The 21,432-nt window shown below is 33.7% G+C and overlaps 1 protein-coding gene across 1 annotated transcript in view; it reads left to right on the top strand.

Moving 5' to 3' along the window:
• Positions 1-8,401: 8,401 nt before the first annotated feature.
• LOC149426372 (netrin receptor UNC5B-like) overlaps positions 8,402-21,432 on the top strand; it is a 63,107-nt gene continuing 50,076 nt past the window's right edge. Inside the window, exon 1 of the mRNA XM_089650916.1 lies at positions 8,402-8,717. The gene's annotated coding sequence lies outside the window, so the exon portion shown is untranslated. The remainder of the gene's footprint in view (positions 8,718-21,432) is intronic.

Raw genomic sequence — 21,432 nt, 5'->3', positions numbered from 1 at the left:
AACGCTTCATGATTACATGAAATAAGATTAGTAAACATTGATAAATAAATGTACTGGAATTCCTTACTAAAGAATGAAAAAGATCTTCATATGAAATTCACTAACTACAGGACGTTAAGGCAAAGCTTAATGCTAAATTAATATTTTGATCAATCTTTATAATGAATTAGTGTACTTTATGAATATAAATTACTCAATAAAAAATATAAATTTAAACTATTAATTTTTTTTCATAATAAATGTATGAACGCGTAAAAAAAAAACTTTAAAAAATACAGTATTTTAGCTAAGATTATCTGTGAAAGTTTAACTAGATTAACTTTTTTTCTTTCTTACAAAATATATAAAAAACAATTTTGTGCTTGAAGTCGAACGTTCCTAGACTTTGTTTGTCAAGCGATTTTAATGCCTATTACCTACAATATAAGGCATACCAAGAATATACACATTTTTGGCTTGTAGCTTCCTCTTAAGCGCACAGTTTCGTCACGCACTCTCCAACTTTTGTTTGGCGGACTAAAAAATATTGAAAGTTGGAGAATTAATTTAATCATAAAACGATTTACAAAAAAAAATTCATTTATGTTTGAATTTCGATGTTGATAAAAAAGTTTTAATCAATTGAGTCAAATTCCTTATTGCGATGGACAGTGCACGCGGTGCCCACATTATTTATATTACGCATTGGGTAATTACAACATAATACAAGTAAAATACATTAATGATATTACGATATGCCTATGCTAAACCCCGCATATTATGTTAACTATACGCAATTGACTTGTATTGTATCTAAGTGTTTTTATTGATAATTTTTTGGTGTTGGTGTTCGACATACCTCAATATTAATAAACAAACAAAAAAGTGAATAAAACAAACATATAATTATTTTGTAAAATTCTTGATATGAAAATTGTGACCGTATTACAAGTGTAGAGATCTGGAAAGAATGTAATGCTAATGAGCGTATAAGCAAAAATAAAGGTTAGGGCAGGTTGAGCAGATGAACGAAGAAATGAGTGTAAGGAGACGGCCGGCATAGTCCAGTGGTAACGCATTGGACTGCCATTCCGAAGGTCGCGGGTTCGAACCCGGCGTGCGCAAATAAATTTTATTTGATTAATTTGTGTTATTTCACAATTAATTAATTAAAATAAAAATAATATATAGTATATTTGCGGCACGTTCCAGAGTGGAAGATACTACCAGTATCGCCCTGGTGTAAGACCACCATTCAGAATTGAAACGTTGCTCCAAATGGCTTTAGCCGTGTTTAGTGACTAGATCTGAATAGCCAGGTACTTCCCCACCTTCCTCTTTCCCTTCCCCACTTACCTTCAGCCTCACAACATCCCCCAATTGGGGATGCAATAGTCTCACTGGCTCCAGACGGGAGCAGTTGGGACTCTTGTGAGGTATTCACTATAAAAAAAAAGGAGAATTCATGACGGGTAAGAGAGCGGCGAAGAATTAGAGGATAATTACAATTTGACTTCACGATATAATTTAAAAAAATATATTTTATATTGCAATTTTATTTTTTAATAATATTTAATTGATAATTATTCTTTTTGCCTATGCCTAACTAATACTAATTACAGGTGATTTATTATAATAGCTCATAACTTAAAGAAAACAGATTGAATCTACCAGATGATCAGTCAATAAGTGCGATGCTGCATACAAATGTTCATATCATAATATTTGTTATGTACAGGAAGATAATTATACATTTTATGCGGGACCAGGCATTATTGGTCATGGCCTGTTAGTCATTTTAGTGTTAGAGACTTTTAAATACAATATATTATGAATGTGAATGAAGCAAGGAGGGAGTACTTGTTTAGAGTTGTGTTGCAGCCGGTCCACTCCGCCCACCGCTGCAGGAAAGGGCAAGATGGTTTGTTAAAATAATGTTTGATATATAGATTTTAGGTTTCAACTGGGTAGGGATGAATATTATTTGGCCCCCGTATAATGAAAGTTTTTATCTGTAGAATGTTCGCAACTCTTAATGTACCCGTTCCTTGTCCCACGTTTAGCTGTGAGTTTGGGGAAAAGGTCTGTCCTAATTTATATGGACCTGGAATTTATAGGAGATCTTGTCGCCTGCTTGGTTATAACTCAGATTTGCAGATTGTCCTTTCTTATCTGGTAACTAACCTTTTATCCCTAGACCTGAAAAAAATAATTGACCATATTAGACTTCATACATGTAAATCAGTCTTAGTACTTTGGTATGTAAAATTATGACTTTCGGTACCGACTTCCAACAGTTAAGCTTGTAATAATAATATTGGATGATTTGTATAGAAAAATTACCACAAGGGCGCTATACCAATATATAATTTATTTCTACAATGCTAACTATCGACTAGACAAACTATCATCAATTTATGGGTAATAGATTGCATCCACCGATTGGCCGATCAGTAATACAAAACTATATGTACCTATAACTTATTCACAATCTTTTAATATATTTAATATGAATGAAAAATTATGGACTGCAACATTCAGATCAATATCACAAAAAAATGTGGATCTAAAAAAATTTAATACATTTACGTTCCTCCTTTAAGTGTGTTAAGGTGTACGTACAAGACCTCTCTCCGTTGTTCCAGCGTTTATTGCATTGAACTTTTAAAATTTGTGATGAATTTGTTAGAATATGGGTATATCGAACTTATTTATTTATTTATTATTGGATAATTTGTATAGCGCCGCTTTTGTGAGATATCACCTCAGGGGCGCTTTACAGTTGATGCAGGTATTACAGAAAATATAAATATTACAAAAATAGAGTGAAGTTAAGTTAAGTAAAATGAAGTAAAGGAACAGGTGACACGAAGATAGAAGATGGAGACTCTGCAGCAAGAATCCCAGGTGGTGAAGAAACTGGTCCAGCTGCTGCAGCGAAAGAGTCCACCGCGTCCACCAACAGTGCCAGCACGAGGTTCGTCATCCGTCCAGGTATGTGTCTGCTGCTAATAAAGCGCTGAAACACTATCCTCTCACAGATACCAGACCTTGGCAGCACCGCTGTGACGTTCTACGAAGATAGAAGATGGAGACTCTGCAGCAAGAATCCTAAGTGGTGAAGGAACTGGACCAGCTGCTGCAGTAAGAGAGTCCACCGCGTCCAACAACAGCGTCCAGGTATGTATCTGCTGCTAATAAAGCGCTGACACCTCACATAGATAAGAGACCCTGGCAGCACCGCTGTGACGTTTGGCAAGTCCATCATTTATCTCCATGTAATCCTGTTCCTGGTAATTGTTGAAGTGGTGCATTCTGTCCGCAATAAAAAGCGACGGTTGGGTAATAAATTGCCCTGGGCTTAGTAAAAAACTTGCCAGTGTCCAAGCTTGCCCAGTTTCCGAGAATTTTGTTGAAAACATCTGGAGTGCATTTACCGGTCGCCGTTCGTTTCGAAAGTCCGATATTTTTGAGCAAATTTCAGAATATTCACTTTAAAACACTGCACTCAAATCTCATATTATAAAGTTCTAATAATTATTAAGTTTATTTTTATTTAAGTTCAAATGTTGATGGATTGATTTTAAAAATAATTTCAAAGGGATGTTGCCTCATTTCCCTTGAAAATACTAAAAAAACACAAAGCGGTTGGAGGAAGCGTTAGGACGCGTCCTGCTGCCACGAAGGGCGCTACAATACTACAGAACATGGGCGATCGATAAAGGGTTTATCAATAATGTCATTATTCCCGAGTATGACTGCAGATTGCGTACGAACAAACAACAGTTCACAGCGCCAAGGTGTTCTTAATTTATTCAATTTGAACTGTTGTTCGTACTTCGGCGATCTGCAGTCATGCTCGGGAACGACCACAAGTTATCGACTTATCGATAAATTCTTTCAAATCATACCAAATACTTTGTTGATCGAGCGTGATAGTTAGATACCCTGGAGAAATTAGAACTAGAACTCTCCTAGTATTGGGGAATTTCGTGGAATGAAAATAATAGGTCAGGGAAAGCAGGATGATGGGATGGGGAGGAAAATTTTTATTTTCATTGTTCGTTGTTTTACGATAATAATTCCTCTTTAACTTGAATGTGAATAAAACTAATTAATCAATAAAAATAATCACTTTATTCCCCACTTTTTAACGAAAAAGATCGACATATTTCGAAACAGGATAAACATTTTTAAAAACTAATATTTATTGCAAAAGAATGAAGTTCAAACATATTTTTTCTAAATAATGATGTGCCTGGCTGCATTTTGTTGTTTATTGAGCCAGACATTTTTTAACAACAGTTTTTGCTCACAATTTCGCCCCTGAGTGAATGGAAATTCGCAACACCCCGGCTTGTTAGATTTGAACACTAAATCTAGCTAAAGCCATTACAAGTTGTAAATTGTTTTCTGAATGGAGATCTATTAAAAGCATCTAGAAATCAATTTTAATTACATGTACCAATGAAGTAGACACCCAAAGGTACAACCATCAATCGTCGGCATCTAAAGTGATTAATTTATAAATTTATGTGTTGTATAATTACTAATATATGCAATGTTTCATAGTGTTGTTAAGTTTATGAAGACAAAACCTATTAAATAACACAAGTATCCACCCAACAAATGTATTCTTAAAAGTGTCATATTATATCACGTGGAAAGCAATCCGGGGAGAATTCTGAGGGACGGATGAAATTAAAAACGAAAAGCCTGTTTCGTATAGAAATTGGTAAAATACGGGGGAAGTTGTCACCTGAGATGACGCAATGAATTTTACCATATTATGTCAGGCTACCTCCAGCCAGCGCTACCTGCCCCGAAACACGAAACTAGAGACATGCTTTTTTAAATTACTTCACTGTTATTTGATATCTTTTACATTTCATGTTTATTATTATAGAATATAAAGAGTTTCCAGCCTTTATTCGGAGGCAGGTGTGCGTGAAACTTCCAGTCAGAAGATTGAGCGTGTTTTTACGTTTGCATTTATTCATATTGTTATTTATATTTATTCATATTTCATCGGATTTAAAAGAAGACTAGCTTCTAATTCACAAGAGTTAGAATCGAACTCGTTATCGTTTATACGCTAATAGCAAACATATTTGTATTTAGCCGACCATTGATACAATCACCTGAACCTGAACAAAATTACCCGAAAAATTTGAACAGCTGCAATAGCTAAGAATTTCTACTCATTGTAAATGTTTGATTTGTGAATGCAGAGTTCATTATGTATATAAAAGGACGATTTGAGTGGCTTTCTGCACAAAACACTGTAGATATCTACGTAGTATTGGAATTTACTTTTACCTGTCGCGTTTATGATTTTGGTCGAAGTGGATCATTTTTGTTGCACTATCGTTGGTCTAAAAAAACAATGACCTATTATGGATACTTCATTCCTGGCATTGTGAATGATGATTGATGAATCCTTGAAGCTGACTTTTCAGCTGTCCTGAACTGTATTGACTGTTGATTGAACTGTTTCTGAAGTTGTTTTTTTACACAGTACTACGTCCACCTGTCTTTATAAACGAACTAAAGTTTTGGGCATCATCATCAGTATCATAGCTTTATGTAATCCCAAATACATTATTTGATAATGTAAAAATATACCCCTTTTCACAACCCCCAGCTTCATAAATTAAATTATTTTATTTAGATGTAAATATCAATATTTTAGGGGATGACAATAACCTACTACCGATTTTTGGATTTTATAATTGACAACTGAATTAGTGTTAGCCTATTTTGAATATCGAATAAATTATTAGTTTTTTACCGGTTTTATCTAAATTACATATATTATATAAACGACTTAGAAATTAGGTAGCTCCCAAGGATAAAAAAGTAATTGCTGTATACCAATTACAATACAGAGCTCAAAAAATGAGTTCGGGTCCATCCTTCAAACCATATTTTGATGGTAAGTATCTAATTTTCCTTTTTTTATATTTGATTAGAAAGCGCCCTTGAGGATTCTCCAAAAGGGGTAATGCAATATAATTATTATTTGTACAAAATAAACCACCTCTATTAAATTTTGGAAGGCACTCAACCTACCTACTATTTTTTTTTGTTTAAGTAGTATAATTTTTTCAGGAAACAATCAAGGTAAGTACTAATACTTTTTATAAGCCTTCTGTTAAAGGATCAGTCCCCGTTATTTTTCCAAGGTTTTAAGGCCCAATAATGATCTTCTGTCTTCCCTACCGAGCAATCAACCTTCAAGAAAGCTTCTCTAGAAAGCTCTTAGATAAACTAGTTTAAATTTATTGATTCGATTGGTACTCGACGAATGGACTGTAATTTTTAACCAGAAAATAAGATTAAATAATCGTGTTAATTAATCGTGAAAAATAGGAGTGGGAAAGGAGGCCTTTACCTTATGAATGATCTTGCTTCATTTGGAATTTCTGACGTTAGTCGCGAATGTAGGCACTATAGTTTTTAGATGTAAATCTAGTATTGTTTCACAACACAAACGTTTTTTTGTACAATTTGTACAATATTTATTAATGTATGATGATTGGGGCTGATAATTTAAACTGTTTTCCGAAAATTATTACGAGGGGGCGACAAATATGCAACTATATGCAACAACGATGAAAATAACAATAAAAAACAAATGACATTTGCTTTTGACTTCTATTTTTCATATTTTATTGCTTGCTTTTTTCGAAGATAAGATCTTAGGGAAATGGAATAAAAACAAGGGAAAGGGCAATTTAGGTAGGAACCGGTTTGTTGGGATAACCATAAAAGTGTTCCAATATTAAACAATATTTGATCAAAATTCTCTTTCACAGTCTATTATATAAAGTGTTTTATTTGAAAAATACCCACAAAAAGTGCAAAACAGAAAGATATTTTAAATTCATGTGAATAAGTGAAATAACAGTACTTCAACTCACTATCAAAAGTTTGGTCAGTGAGGCTTATTCCTGGTTAATTTTCATCTTCTAAAAGCTGGGTTTAACTATGAAATGAATCCCTCTTAAGCTACGATCATCATTTTGATGCTTACCGATTCCCCCCCCCCCATTTTGGGGCGTATTATGTCTCCATAGAATAACTGTTTGTTAGCATTTTTAATGCCAGGTGGTACACCAGATGACAGAAAATTAAAAAAAAAAACTAACGGTCATCGTTTTATATTATTAATCACTTGTCAATAATAAAATCGTCACCTAGATAATTCATGCCATTGTCAAGTTCTTTGTTTGTTTTTAATATCATAATCATTTGGTTGGTGCATCAGCGTAATATTGCATAATCTTCTTCAGTAAGGGAATGGTGTCACATTTAGAATTTTATTGTAAAAAATAACGATGACAGTTTCAACAGCTGTCTTATTTGATGTTATAGCGACAAGCGCCATGAGGATTAGGAATTCATTTTAGTTTAGGTTCTTTTAAGATTAAATTAAATCAGGGGTTTCATTCGTTAAACTCAGCTGGATGAAAAATTGTACAGAAATCATTTTTCATAAAACCTTATCCTTAAGGCGATGCCATACGTAGTAATTCAAAATCATGTGTTTTTCATTTGAAAATTTGGTCGTCTAGAAATGTTTCAAATGCTTTGATTAAATACTGCGAGTAGAATACATCTTGGCCTTTGAAATAATTGAGTATTTTTTAAGTCTTTTTATAAGCCCGGAAAAAAATAGTGTAAAGGCCTATGAAAACTGCTTTAAAGTTCAAAATCTCCTACTTACGAACCCATATTCGGTTATGATTTTATTGTATAATGTGGAAAATTAAGTTATTTATAAAATGATCGGAAAAAAATTAAATATTTGTGCCTGAACATCCACAAAATAAAAAATGCACTTTTTGGCCATGTTTTTTTCTTGCATAAATCAAAACAGGCGGATGTTGTTAAGCGGGAATTTAAACCTTATCGCCATCTACGTAAGGGTTGTTATTGATAGTGGTTCAATTTAAAATATTACACCGCGTAGTGCATCGCCTTAAACCATATCTGAGAGAAAAAAATATGGATATTAATACATGAACTTGAGCAAGCATACGAGTTAAGACGCAACAAGGAACCATAGGTTTTAAGACATATTAATACATGATCTTCAGCAAGGATACAAGTATTACGAGTTAAGACGCAACAAGGATATAGTTTTTAGGAGAGAGGCATCTCATTCTAAGTCATAAATATTTAATGTTTATGACTTCGAATATGTATTTGCATCCCTCTCTGCCACAATGAGCTTTTGGGGATGATCGTGTCTCTCACGTCACATGTTTTGTTGCATCGGCATGTTTTTGTGCATTCTCTTTCTAGCGCGCTGCTTCTTACATCGGCCGTTTCACTCTAGCGCATGGCTGCGGCGCGCGCATGCGCCGATCAAGTCTGATTTAAAATAATCTTCAGTTTCAGTCGCGCCAAAGCTTTGAAAGGTGAGGGTCTAGTCGGGAGCTTTTAAACCTTTTGGAAACATCGTGGTTTTAATTGGAAAAAATTAACAAAGTTTTAATTGTCGGAGAACTATTAAGAGCTTCCATAACATGACTTTAGAAAGTGGAATTTCGAGCGTTCGGGGCATTAACATTTATAAGCAGTTTTTGGTGACACGATAGGAATTTTTTATTTCCGATGGTAAGCCGTGGAGTGACAGTGATTAAAGCTATACGAACACAGTATACATTTTAAGCAGTTAAACGTGTGAAAACTATCGTGTTGGAAGTTTGAAGGAACAACTGTTCTTGAGGGTAAGGGAATCTTTATAAATAGCTTGTAAGCATTGTTGACACTAACAAATATATGCATATTGAAGTAAGCGTTATAGAGTTCAAAAAACATTGTTTTATATTGGTGCAACTAGCATATTTTATGTTGTAAATACTGTTCGATGAAGATTTAATATTATAAAATATTGGTCACAAATTATATTAAGACATTGTAGAATTGAATAAGGCCTACCTTTTGAAGGTTCAATGAGTAGTATGTAATTCAAATAAAATCTTATTGTTTTAAGTTTTTAAATATATTGGTGGCTAGGTTGAAGCGCTGAAAAATTTTCGGAGTACAAGTTTTAATAATAATAATAATGATTGGATTATTTATATAGCGCCGTTTTCGTGAGAAAATCACCTCAAGGGCGCTTTTTCCATCGTTTCATTAATTATTCGGTAGATGAAATCTCGGTTCTTTAAAGAAATTGGTTAAATGCTCCCCTTTCACGTAACACTCACAAATGTACCTACTTTACGTTATTTCGATTACACTTATTAGCCAACAACTATTAATTTTTCTAAAAAATCCTCTTTTGAACACCTATTTAAAGGTTTTGAGGTACCATCAAACATACTTATTTCAGTTGTCTGAAATGAACGTTATTCGCGCATAATATTATTTACGATCAATTAACTCAAATTTATTTTTAAAAAGCGTCATTTTCAATTTTATAATTGATTTTCTTAATAAATTAAGACAAGCTATAAATACCTACATATAATACAATTATTTTAATTGTCTTTTTCAAAATTGTAATTATAAAATCCCGTTATTTTTCAAGGGTTTTGATATATATTTTTTATATTAACCCCACATAGGAGGCAGTGAGGAAAATAATTTCCCTCAAGGTCTATGTTATCTTTTGGGATGCTGTGTGGAAGGTCTTTTTTAAAGAGAGGAAGGAGAGGCAGTTCTAGGAAGGTAAAATGTATGAGGGTTGGGTAGGAATCAAGGGACGGAAAAATGAATACATCCCTTCTACTGCTGCATAAGGCGATGGGTTGAGAGACCAGTTGAAAAGATCAAAGAGATTCCCCAAACCAGCCTCTCCCGATCTGGCAAACCACGCAACTGGTGGGTAGGCGCATCCTGAACACACCTCACCCGATGAATCCGGGCATCCATGCTAAATCATAAAACATAGTGAACCACTTGAAGTGGCCCTTGGCAGAGGTGTCTGCCAATAAATGGTTACCGGGGCGGCGGTATCCAAACCCGCCTCCCAAATTGAATTGAACGTACCGGTACCTTTACAAACAAATCAATCATTTCCGAGGTGCGTATTATAAAATTTAAACAGTAAAATTCTTTCCATACTATACATTATAACTTCGAATGTGGAAAAGTGTCTCAAAATGAATGAATACTTGAATTCAGGTGATATTTCATCGATTTTTTCTTATATATTGTACTTTCAAGTACGTAAGAGATGTGCATTGACATGTTTTTTTTTAATGTTGTTTGATCTACAAAGGACATTCTATTCTAATAGTTTTGCTGGTTGGTAGGTTGCTTTGTCCGGAAATACGCTTGCGTTACACAATACTCTAAACAGTATTCGAGTAGATACTGCAAATCATACAATCTAATGTGGTAGGCACTGAGAGTAGAAACCTTAGTAGGTATATTATGCTCTAACTACTTGATTAAAGGTAGATTATTCTAAAAATAAGTGCAGAATATTTGAATAACCTCCATTTTGTTTAGAGAAGTAGACACCTATCCAAACTGTTTAATTACACGGTTAACTTGGAAAGACCTCTTTCGTCACGTAAAACAATTTTTCAAGTATTCACACCTGCAAATATTATAATAATTACAATAAATGTAATAATAGCTATCAACACAAGACATATAATCTTACTTAGGTACCTAAATACGCACACCATATAGGAACAAACTTTTTCAGAAAACATTATTTTAGTCTCTAGCAAACATAGGCCAAACGCATTGGGCCAATGCGCTGGCCCAACGGGTGGGTACAGGACCACTTGGCGTATATTGGCCGCCAACATCGGTTTTCGTGCACGCAAGGATCTTGGTGAAAACCCGCCAATGTGTGAAACCTGTTGGCGGGTTGGCACCAACGTTGGCCCAATGCTAAGGGCTTTATTCATTGACGTTATAAAAGACGAAAATCTGAAAACACGCTTAGCTCAGTTTATGGGCGCAATCGAAACGATCGATCCCGAAAGACTTAAATATTCGAACGGGCACATAAAAAACCGATTAATATTTCTAATTGTTGAAAATAACAACCATCGATTTTGTCCACTACGAAGAATTTCGATGTTACCTATTCGACAGTTTTGGAATCATTATCATTTGGTTAATACGAGAAATCGGCATTCAGAAAAGTATTATTATTTGGAATGCATCTTTATCGATTAATTTATGACTCGGAATAGCCGAATGAATTTTAGTCGCTTTTAGAAACGGCATAAATATTTTCATTATTATAATCTGTCAATTTGTAATGAATATCTTGGTGGCGCCTATCGCTTATCGGGATTCAACATTCATTCTGAACAATGAATTAAATTTTCTAAAACGTATACTGGCGAGTGATTGGATTTATGACTAGTAAATTACTTGCGGATAGGTATTACATCACTTGAAAAATATAAAATGTAGGTATATATATATGATGTTGCTATGTGTATCAAAATTTTACGGGAAAATTAAATGAAAAATAAATAACTCGTCGATTTTCAATATATACTCTGTTCATGAAGCTACGTGCACCACATACCGCTTCATTCACTCTGTCGGAAAATGCAGTAAAGCATTGCTGGGATTCCCTGGCTGTAGATGAAGGCTCTGATAGTACAACGGCGCTGTTCACAGATGACTGCAAGAGCAAAATATAATAATCTATCTCAACATTACCAGTCCCGCATGGAGTCCAGATAGCATTCACTTCATAAGCTTAAACCTCAATACGGCGACCACAGACGTTCTCAGAGAACTCCACAAGCCCAGGGCAGGCTGCAAACCATCACAGAATAATATCGTGCCTGAAATCATTGATTCGTATGTAATACACATTCACTGAATACCTACTCTGTAAATTCTCATCTCCTAATGCAGTGGATGGAATGCTTGCTATTTTTTTGACGGTGAATCTGATATCTGAATAATTTGCTAGTAAAATATAACTTTTTGATTAAAGTATGAATCTTTTAAACCATTATTTTATTATTTTTTTAACTGGCTTTTGTTCGGTCACATTACAATTTCATTTCGCTGTTGCAGCTAAAAAGTTGTTAATTAAAAGTTTTTAATATTATTTGCAAACAGACCAGCATCGTCACAAAGATAGAAGTCCAATTATAATTGACTTGTAATTGGTAAATTTTATTACATAAATCATAATTTAGTACGGTAGTCCGTTGTTTAAAGCCGTGTGTCCATAAACCTCTCTGCGTCATAATATAATACAGGCAATCTGACAATTTTACATTCTAAACAAAAAAAAAATTCACTAACAGAATCAAGATATGGATTAAATAGCAGTAATCTCTACCTCAGAAGCGGATAGTGACGGATAAGTAAATTAGATTTGATTAATTTAAGTCATGAGTATATTTTTCTTCTACATCTTGCTTTTTATTTTAGTATTTGTCGATATTTAATATTTAAAAGATAATCGAAACTAAAAGTTACGAAGGCAGGAAAAGAAACATTTTAAACCTTCGATTATTCCTACGCGTTCATTTTGCGTCCTATCTACCTACATTTGAAATCGCACACTTTCATGTATCACATCTCAAGCTCATTTATGGGACCCCTCTTTATATTTTTGAATGGCGATAGGTCCTTTATTAGGTATTTTCTTTCTCCATGTGAGTGCGGATGGAGCCCGTCCCCGCAGTAAACCGTTTTCTGGGCTCATTTGCGTTCCGCAATCGGCTTACCGGTTCCACTGCGGTTTTTTCTCCGTATACCACTTGTTCTTCAAAGGGCGTAACTAGATTTCTGGAAAAGGGATTTCGTGTAATTTAATACCAAAAGAAAGACTGATTTGCTTATTTATATTTTGCATAATCACGAATACGTACCATTTTGGGGCTTTTATATCGTAAGAATGTTTTACTTTGAATTTTAAAATCCCGTGTTACTTTACAAGTACTTATCTACATCACACATCCTAACAGGGCCCTTGAGATTATTTTGCAAAAACACGGAGCTATGCAAATCATCCAAATATTCTTATTATTATTCAGTATAATGTTAATATAATGTTATTACACACAAAACTCTTACTTAAGTGAGTTGTTAATCCAGAATGCATTTAGTGACAGTACAACACAATTCCACATATGGGTGAGATCTATATACATATGCTTAATAATTATTATCGGATAATTTGCACAGGGCTGATTTTGCGAAAAATTACCAAATGAAATTGGAACACCAAAGTGTTTCTTAATAATATTTGGTTAATTTATTTAGCACAGTTTTCGTGAAAAATCTCTATTTTCAATAATGATTGAATAATTTATGGGAAACATTAATTTGTAGTTGTCCTTTGGCCAAATGATGTTCTAAGGAGACATATAACGTTGAGAGTGTAAATTTTATATTTAACCTTATTTTACTATTCTTCATCTTGATGCTCACCACTCTTCTGTACACAATCGCCAGCTTCTATAGAAGAGGAACATTAACAAATAAAAAGCAGTGAAAACTATTTTACACGTAAGGACAAATCATTTATCAATTTTACTAACAACTATGAAAGTTATGTAAATAGATTTTTATTAGGATATCAAATGTGTAGTTTATTAAATTTATCTATATAAAGTATAAAAATAAACATATCATCTAATTGTTTATTTTAAAAATATAGCTGTTCGTGACAAAAATTAGCTGTGAAATATATCTCAAGAAAATTAACGAATGTAAAAGTATTTTTTATCGGTCTTTATAATTAACTTTTTTTTCATTTGTAGCAAACACTTGGGTATACATAATTCTAATAATTAAAATAAAATAACTTTGTTTCAATACCACTTTATTATTTATATTTCTAACCAACCGGTTTCAGTTTAACCCGTACATTTTTGTGCATATCACATTCAAAATCGCCCACCTTACTTTTTTTTAAATTTTGTTTAAATCTTTAACAGACATCGTAATTTTATTTCTGAATACTTATTTAGAGAACCTGTTTAAATAATCAATTTCAATTGCTAACGAATTTCTCGAAAATTATTTCATTTGTTAAAATGTGAGGAACAGGCGATCACCGGGTGATGATGTAGAAAATAATAATCACTATTTTGTATTATTTTTAGTAACCGAAATAGTTTTTATAAACCCTGATGAAGGTTCGGGTTGAACTGAAACCGGTTGGTTAGAAATATATATATTTATAATAAAGTGGTATTCGAACAAAGTTATTTTATTTTAATTATTAACTTAAAATTGTTCATTCTCTTATAAAATACACACAAAAAAAATATTTTTGGTACAATATTGGCGCATTTATGTATATGGTGTTCTCCGCAGACTAAACTGAACTAAAAAGGGTACCTTCGCCCCGAAGCACGGTCACTCCCTGCAAGTGCTCGTTGGAGACACGTAGAACAACCGCAATCGGCGAGGTGCATTCGTTAGAGGATACCTAGAACATAAAATGTACGCAGTGGTAGTCGAAACTACTAAGATTGGTATTCAAGGGTTAAATACAAATAAAGTATATTTTCAGTAACAATTTATTACTTTAAGATTTTTACATATATTTATATTTTTAATTCATTGGAAAATTTCCTCCAGAATTTACTTTCCATAACCACTTGTTTCCGTTCGCGTTTGTATACACTCCTTGGTCACATCATTATAGACTGTCAGCACCTCTCATTCGAAATGCTTAACTATGTAGACTTATTTATTCTTATTTTACTCCAGGAACTGTATTATAACTTCTTATAAGGCCATTTTCCACACGTCTCATAGAATAGACCTATCTGCCATGAACCACTAATTCGCACAATTGTAAATAGGCATTTAGATACAGTGAATAACTACTACCTATTGTAAAAGGGAGATATTTCAGTTCATTCATCAATATTCTTGTGTACTTGTAATGTAATTAATTTAAATTTTATTTTGTTGAACTGCAGATTTTTATTATGTAGTTTAATGTTGCAACGACCTTCCAATTGCCGACTTATATTACTTTGCTGGGGTAGATGATACATTTCAGCTTCACAGCCGTAGGTACCAATGGTAAATATTCAATTGATCGGTATCCAAATCCCTGACATTATTTTTGATTAATGTCAAGAAAACTATTTATTTTTTATGCGTATTTGCCTATAGATATCTACTGCGTGATATCTAGATATCTATTCCGCGCATTACTTCATGGCTTTGCTAGGAACTATTTAATTTTTCGAACATCAAATTTACCTTCGGAAAAAATCGAAAGCGTTAGTTCGTAGCCCACTGAAAACCCGTGCCAAAATAACCATTAATTTTGCATTAGCTTCTGTGGAAATTTCCCATTTGCTTCATTTGCGCTCGTACAGGGAAGGAATGAAAAACGTCTGCCAAGATTGTTTCAAAGTAACAATAAGAAAGGTTTTCATTAGAGAGGAGGAGATAAATCAAAGAACGGCTCGCGCTCCGCGGTTCCCCATCGCTGATTATGATTTACCGCTTTACCCGGGACATGTTTACACCGCGGACTTGTTGGCTGAACAAGCGAAAACCTTTCCGTCGAGCGAGATATATTCGTTACATTCTGGAAGACATTCATTTCGAAATAAAAGTCGAGTGTCGACTCATTCCATCTCATATTCTTCGGGCGTTATTCCGAGAACGATTTTTTATGAGATTTTTCCCAGGAAGTTACATTGAGGATGTTTGAATGAGAATAATATGTAATGGAAAACATATTTCACTAATTTCGAAGATATAAATAAGGCGAACACTTCGTGTTTTGTAAAATGGTTTCATAATATTTCGTTCTTCCGTAACTCAATTTATCTAAATTAATACGACATAATTAACACCGAATCAAATAAAAAATACCTAGCACAAAACAAGCTAATAATACTTCTACAATACCACTACTATTAGCCTTTTTATTGTCTTTTTTATATCTAACTACTTACGTACCTACCACTGTAATCCAGTTGACTAGGTACTAATAAGTATTTATTTTATATCAACAAAACCATATTAGTTAAAACATATTTTAAAAAGTCTACACAGAATTGAAAAATGACCGCATTGGAAAGAATTTGTTTCTCAAAAAGAATAGTTTTTTCAAGTCACAGCAGAGATAGATAATTCAATTCAGCGGGTCACAAGAAGTCCACGGTATACAGGATTTAACTACTTCGGTCGATACGGACGATTAATTTTCTTAGGGGCATCAGTCATTCTGTCGTTGACAATAAAAAGCTCCTTAAAGCATCCTTAGAAGTTAGAAGCGGGGGTTCCAGGTTCCAGTTTGTGGTACGGTTTGTTCCTTGAATGTATCTCCTTGATGTAGGGGGCGGACCGGAGTATCATAAAATCCATCGGCGACAAAGATATAAAATGAAATTATATTTATGCCACGTAGTCAGGCTCGTAAAAGACTTTGGGCGCTTTTGTTTGACATTTCCAGTCATGGAACACAAACACTAACACAATTCCCGAGCATTTTTACGCAAAGATCCGTCTACGACGTTAATTTTACGAGAAAACAAGGTTATTTTATTAAAATTAGCCCAAACTGGGGTCGGCCCCCAACAAAAGTCTTAACTAACTTCAATAATTACCAAATTTCTTGTCGTGGATTTGGTTAGGTACGTTGTTTGTAATTCGCTTTCTATTCTCTTGTAAATTAACAAACAAATCCTTGTTGAGGGGAAATGCGTTTTGAGGAAATACAATATTAATTTATTGAATTAATGAATGCAGACATCTGATAATATTATTACTCCAGCGTCTGGACGGTGTAGGCCCTGTGATTGGTCAAATTCAAATTGTGTTTAAATAAGACTTTAAAGATTAAGACACCATTTCATACTGAAATAGAATCGCCACATGTAATACGATATTTCTTAAAAAATATCGTTTCTGCTCATACAATTTTTGGATAATATCGAAGAAAATATGTCTTAGAAAGTTCATAATCCATTGGATTAATTACATTACAGTGAAAATTATCCACAATTACGTGATTACATTTGACGTTTGACGAAAAAAGCAGGCGTTAATTCAATATGGCCGATTCCCGATACGCATCGCGGCTAGGTGGCCGACAGAGCGCCCCTCTGGCGGTGAAGAAACGAATCAAATGACTGGCGCGTATATTTAAATATGCAAAATTACTTGAACATCAAGCATTTAATAATAAGATTTCTTCTGGAAGTTTAGTTCTACTTTGCAATGGCATTTTTCATTATTATTTATAATTTTTTTTTTGCTTATTAATTACATCTGATTTTATTTGCGATGCTTTAATCCTGAGTGAAGTATTTTAAGACCTGAATTTTTATCGAAAGTGTGATTCAAAAGATGATTTGCAAACTCATATTCACTATTTCCATTTAGAACCCTGAGATATTTTTTAGTTCTGACTTCAAAGTTTCTATTGGTTCTACCTTTGTAAAATAAATTACAAATCCAGCCCAATTGAGTTTATAAACTCCTGATTTTTTTGTTTGATTTTCGCAATCTATATTATTAAGAATATATTTATTCATTCTGTTATTAGTGTAAAACGCCGGTTGAATAGTACCAGGAATGTTTATATATATCATTTTAGAAGTGTCGTTATCCACAAACAGAATTCTACGCCATTGTTTATTTATATCTTAAGAACTAGGGTAAAAATACCGTTTGAAGATAATATGTTTAATTATTTTATTTAGTATTTCAACTATCAATTTATTAGAATAACCGTTATTAAATGTTATTTGTCTTATGAATATATTGTTTTATGGTTATATGCAAAAAAAAATTTCAGGTCTTAAAATACTTCACACAGGATATAAAGCATCACAAATAAATAATTTAGAAATTTTAGAAATAAGAGAACATGTTTATAAAAGTAGATGTAATTAACAAGAATTTTTTTTTATAAACTCTCTTTTAAATATTTTCCCACTTAACTGGTCTTTCATATTGTAATTCCTAATTCTTATAAACCCAGCCTACTCTTACCCCTCCCCCCTCCTTCCACTTCTTTTTTCCAATTGTAATCTATATTTAATTTTTGACTTCGGTGTATACTTCGTTCATGAAACATGTATTGGTTGTATATAATAAAGTGAAGTTAAAAAAATTATTTGTTTTTTAATAAAATAAAGTTTAATCGGATAACATTATTTTATCTATTTCCATTGTATATCAATGCATACGAACATAATAAAATGTAAACATTATATTTATTTATTAATTGGACAATTTGCATGGCGCCGCTTTTGTGAGATATTACCTCAGGGGCGCTATATTGTAATAATCTACCTTTATATATAGATTTTTACTCTCCTGATGAAGGTGTATATATAATCTAACTTTAAACTTTATTAGATACAGTAACAGTTTTAGGAAAAGAATTACCACCAGTTGGAGTAAAATTCACACCTTTTAATTAAACCGACTGCTAATCACATTGCACCATTACCCTCCTTTTATCCATAAACACGGGTACAATTAATCAATATGTAATAATGTATTATTTCAGTCAACTTTGTTGTAACTATCTTTAATTGTTGTGACAAACTATACGATATTGATTCAACTTATAGACATTGACGGTTGTAACACATATTTAAGCACTGCAAGTCTCCTATGAGCAAATTATATTAGGTACCATAACAGTTAATATCAGTTGTAGACATGTAGTCAATAATAGTGTTTCATTTGAAATAATCCATCACAAATACGTAAAATTTCATTTATTCAAACAACTGTCATTCTTATTATGCCTAAATTGAGCATGTTATTATTCATTAACTCCTTCCTGTTCCGTGTTTTAACAATATATACTCACCCTCTCTCTGTGAATGACCTAATATCTATCTATTAAATGTAACTGTTGTTAATATCACTTAAACTGGGCGCAGCCCAACCAAGTGCCGCCCGCAGGGCCCAGCAGCAAAAACCCGCGGAGCGGGTTTTTAACTGCTAGTTAGCAATTAATGCTTTCTAAATCTCGTAAGAAATATGAATTCCTTTTTATGTTGGCTGAATTTAATGAATCCAATCGTAAGTTAAGCGTTTTCCTAAGAGAAGAATGTTTTCCGACATAATCCACATTTACGGGATAAATAAAAGAAGAAGACGCTATTCATTATATCATAATGATTTATGATGTATTCGGAAACATAATATCTTTTAACATCACCTGAGCTCATAGGCCATTATTCTCCGCTCTGCGCTCTCGGGTCCTGCAGAATGAGGCCGCGGCTCACGAACGTATTTTTACTACAAAATACCAACAATGCGAAAATAAACAATGCCTTGGAGATTAATGAACGCGTATATTCCCATCGAAGCTCGGACAACTATTGCTTTTATATGAAAGATTAAGCGAGCCTTTCGGGAATCAGTCGAAAACGCTTTGAATGGAATATGTTTGTATTCTCATTACCTACACAAAGTATAATCTAAATCCTGTTAATTTGAAGTGGGGCTCCTATTGATAGGAGGAGAACAAATTCCTTCCTTTGAAGTGCGGCTATTGGCTCCAATCTGCAATGTTGCTCAACAAACCCATTCATCCCGGGAATGGTTCGGGCGAAGGGCCGATCCGACAGTAAAACAATCTCGGGAGGGTTTATTGTAACTCTCGCCCGCTCGCCGCCTTGAATACTAAACCGCGGAGGTTTGCAAATTAGAGTAGAGAGGGTTGTTTTTAACGGGACCTAATAACACAAATTTCCAAGGTACAAATTAAACCAGAGACCTTGTTCAAAAAGCAATTAGACCGCGCGCTCTTTCGAGTGTTGCTCACGAAATGTTTCCCATTATTTCCAGAGTTTTTGCTTGTATCACTATTCGAACAATCTACCTGTATTCATTGTTGTTTTTTAAATACAATAATTGTCCTCCTACCTTGTTAATGAAAACATTGGTTAAAATGTAGTGGAGTTTCACAGCAGTTCAACAGCTAACCTATTGACGTATGAACATTTATGTGACGATTAATTTATAGGAAATGAGTCGTCCGACGCATCGCGGTCGGCCATTACGAGTCCAGTCGTGTTTGTCGCAGTCGGCAGGTAGGAACTTTATCTTTATCGACGGATAAAAATTTTATGCTAATAAAATTAAGGAATCGGATGTGGCCTCTGGCATTAATATTCATGTAAAATGTCAGCGCCACGACACTTTGCTGGAATCGTGTCGTGAGCTCACGGCACTCTGGCTTCCTGTCAGTAGTCAGAAGGTGAAGGCAAAAATAACAGATCAACGCGTTTTCGGTTGATGAAGGATATTTTTTTAAAGTATGCCACGTTTCAGGAATCAATACAAATCAACGGCGAGAGAGTTCAGAGCGGTAGGATGTAATGAGGTACTGGGTAAGAAATGGGTCGTTGTTGGTAGGTAGCAATGGCGTCCATTGCTCTACCAACAAAGAGTACGTATGTTTTTCAAGTTCGGGTGAGAATTGTTCATTGAATATTTGAGCATGGCCACAATATTTTCATCATCCGCCGATTGATGAGGTCAACTAAGTTTCTTAACTATTTTTAGGTAGGTATATAAAATATTTTTTCATATAAATTATTTTAATGTATCGTTTTCTTAGGGTAGGCACCGATTTTTAGCTTGTATGGACTGGACGCCACTGGCAATATTTTTCCGCAGTGGGCAGGTACTAAGTTACGAAGATTCCATGACTCGAAAAACTTTATGCGTTATGCGAAATTTCTCCACCAAAATTCTCTGCTGGGAAGTTATTAGCGAACTGTTTGCCTGTAATAATAATTTGCTAACTTGATTGAATTACCCCTAGCTTACAAAATACTTGCTTTTTTCGGAGTTTAATTAATCTTACATTATTATAGAAATGATGATGCTTGACTTTCACATTCAAACCAATAATATATCAGAGTTCACTTTTAAGTGTTCTTGATCTAGCAAATAACAAACAAAGTATAAACAGAGGTAGCCGATAATTCGAAATAAGCTTAGAAGGTATTAATCTTTTAATTACTCTTTCGGAGTAGAGATTTAAACATTAATTCCCTTCGGAAAGAACCAGCTATATTATACGAAAATCACTTTAGTTTTTTTTTAAATTTAATAATTTAAAAAATAAGTACTTTGGTGTTCGAATTTCACTAGAGTTCCGAGAAACAATAGCTTCGCATTATTTGGCATTTTTTTAAAGGTTGAACTAATCGGTACTTAAAGCCGCCATTTACCCTCTTCATCGAAAAACGGCATCAATTTTGTTGATAGTGAAATAACATCTTTGGAATTCGACGAATTTTATAATAAAATGTCTCGATTTATTAAAAAAAATACAGAGAAAATGGGTTAATGTGATCTTGGGTAAATTGTTGAGAGCTTTTTGAAAATTATTGATTTTTCGCAGTGCGTACTTAGGTACCCTAGGTAATAGGAAGTTTTCTATTTATCATCATTACAGAATATTTTCAAATATTTTTTCCCGTGTAATTGTACATTCATTCAAATTGATAATTAACATCGATGCAAGCACACATGTGTATT

Source organism: Hesperophylax consimilis, chromosome 1, assembly GCF_061612785.1.
Source record: "Hesperophylax consimilis isolate HC1 chromosome 1, BYU_Hcon_1.0, whole genome shotgun sequence".
In the NCBI taxonomy this organism is placed as follows: domain Eukaryota; kingdom Metazoa; phylum Arthropoda; class Insecta; order Trichoptera; family Limnephilidae; genus Hesperophylax; species Hesperophylax consimilis.
This window is presented reverse-complemented; position numbering and strand designations above follow the sequence as displayed.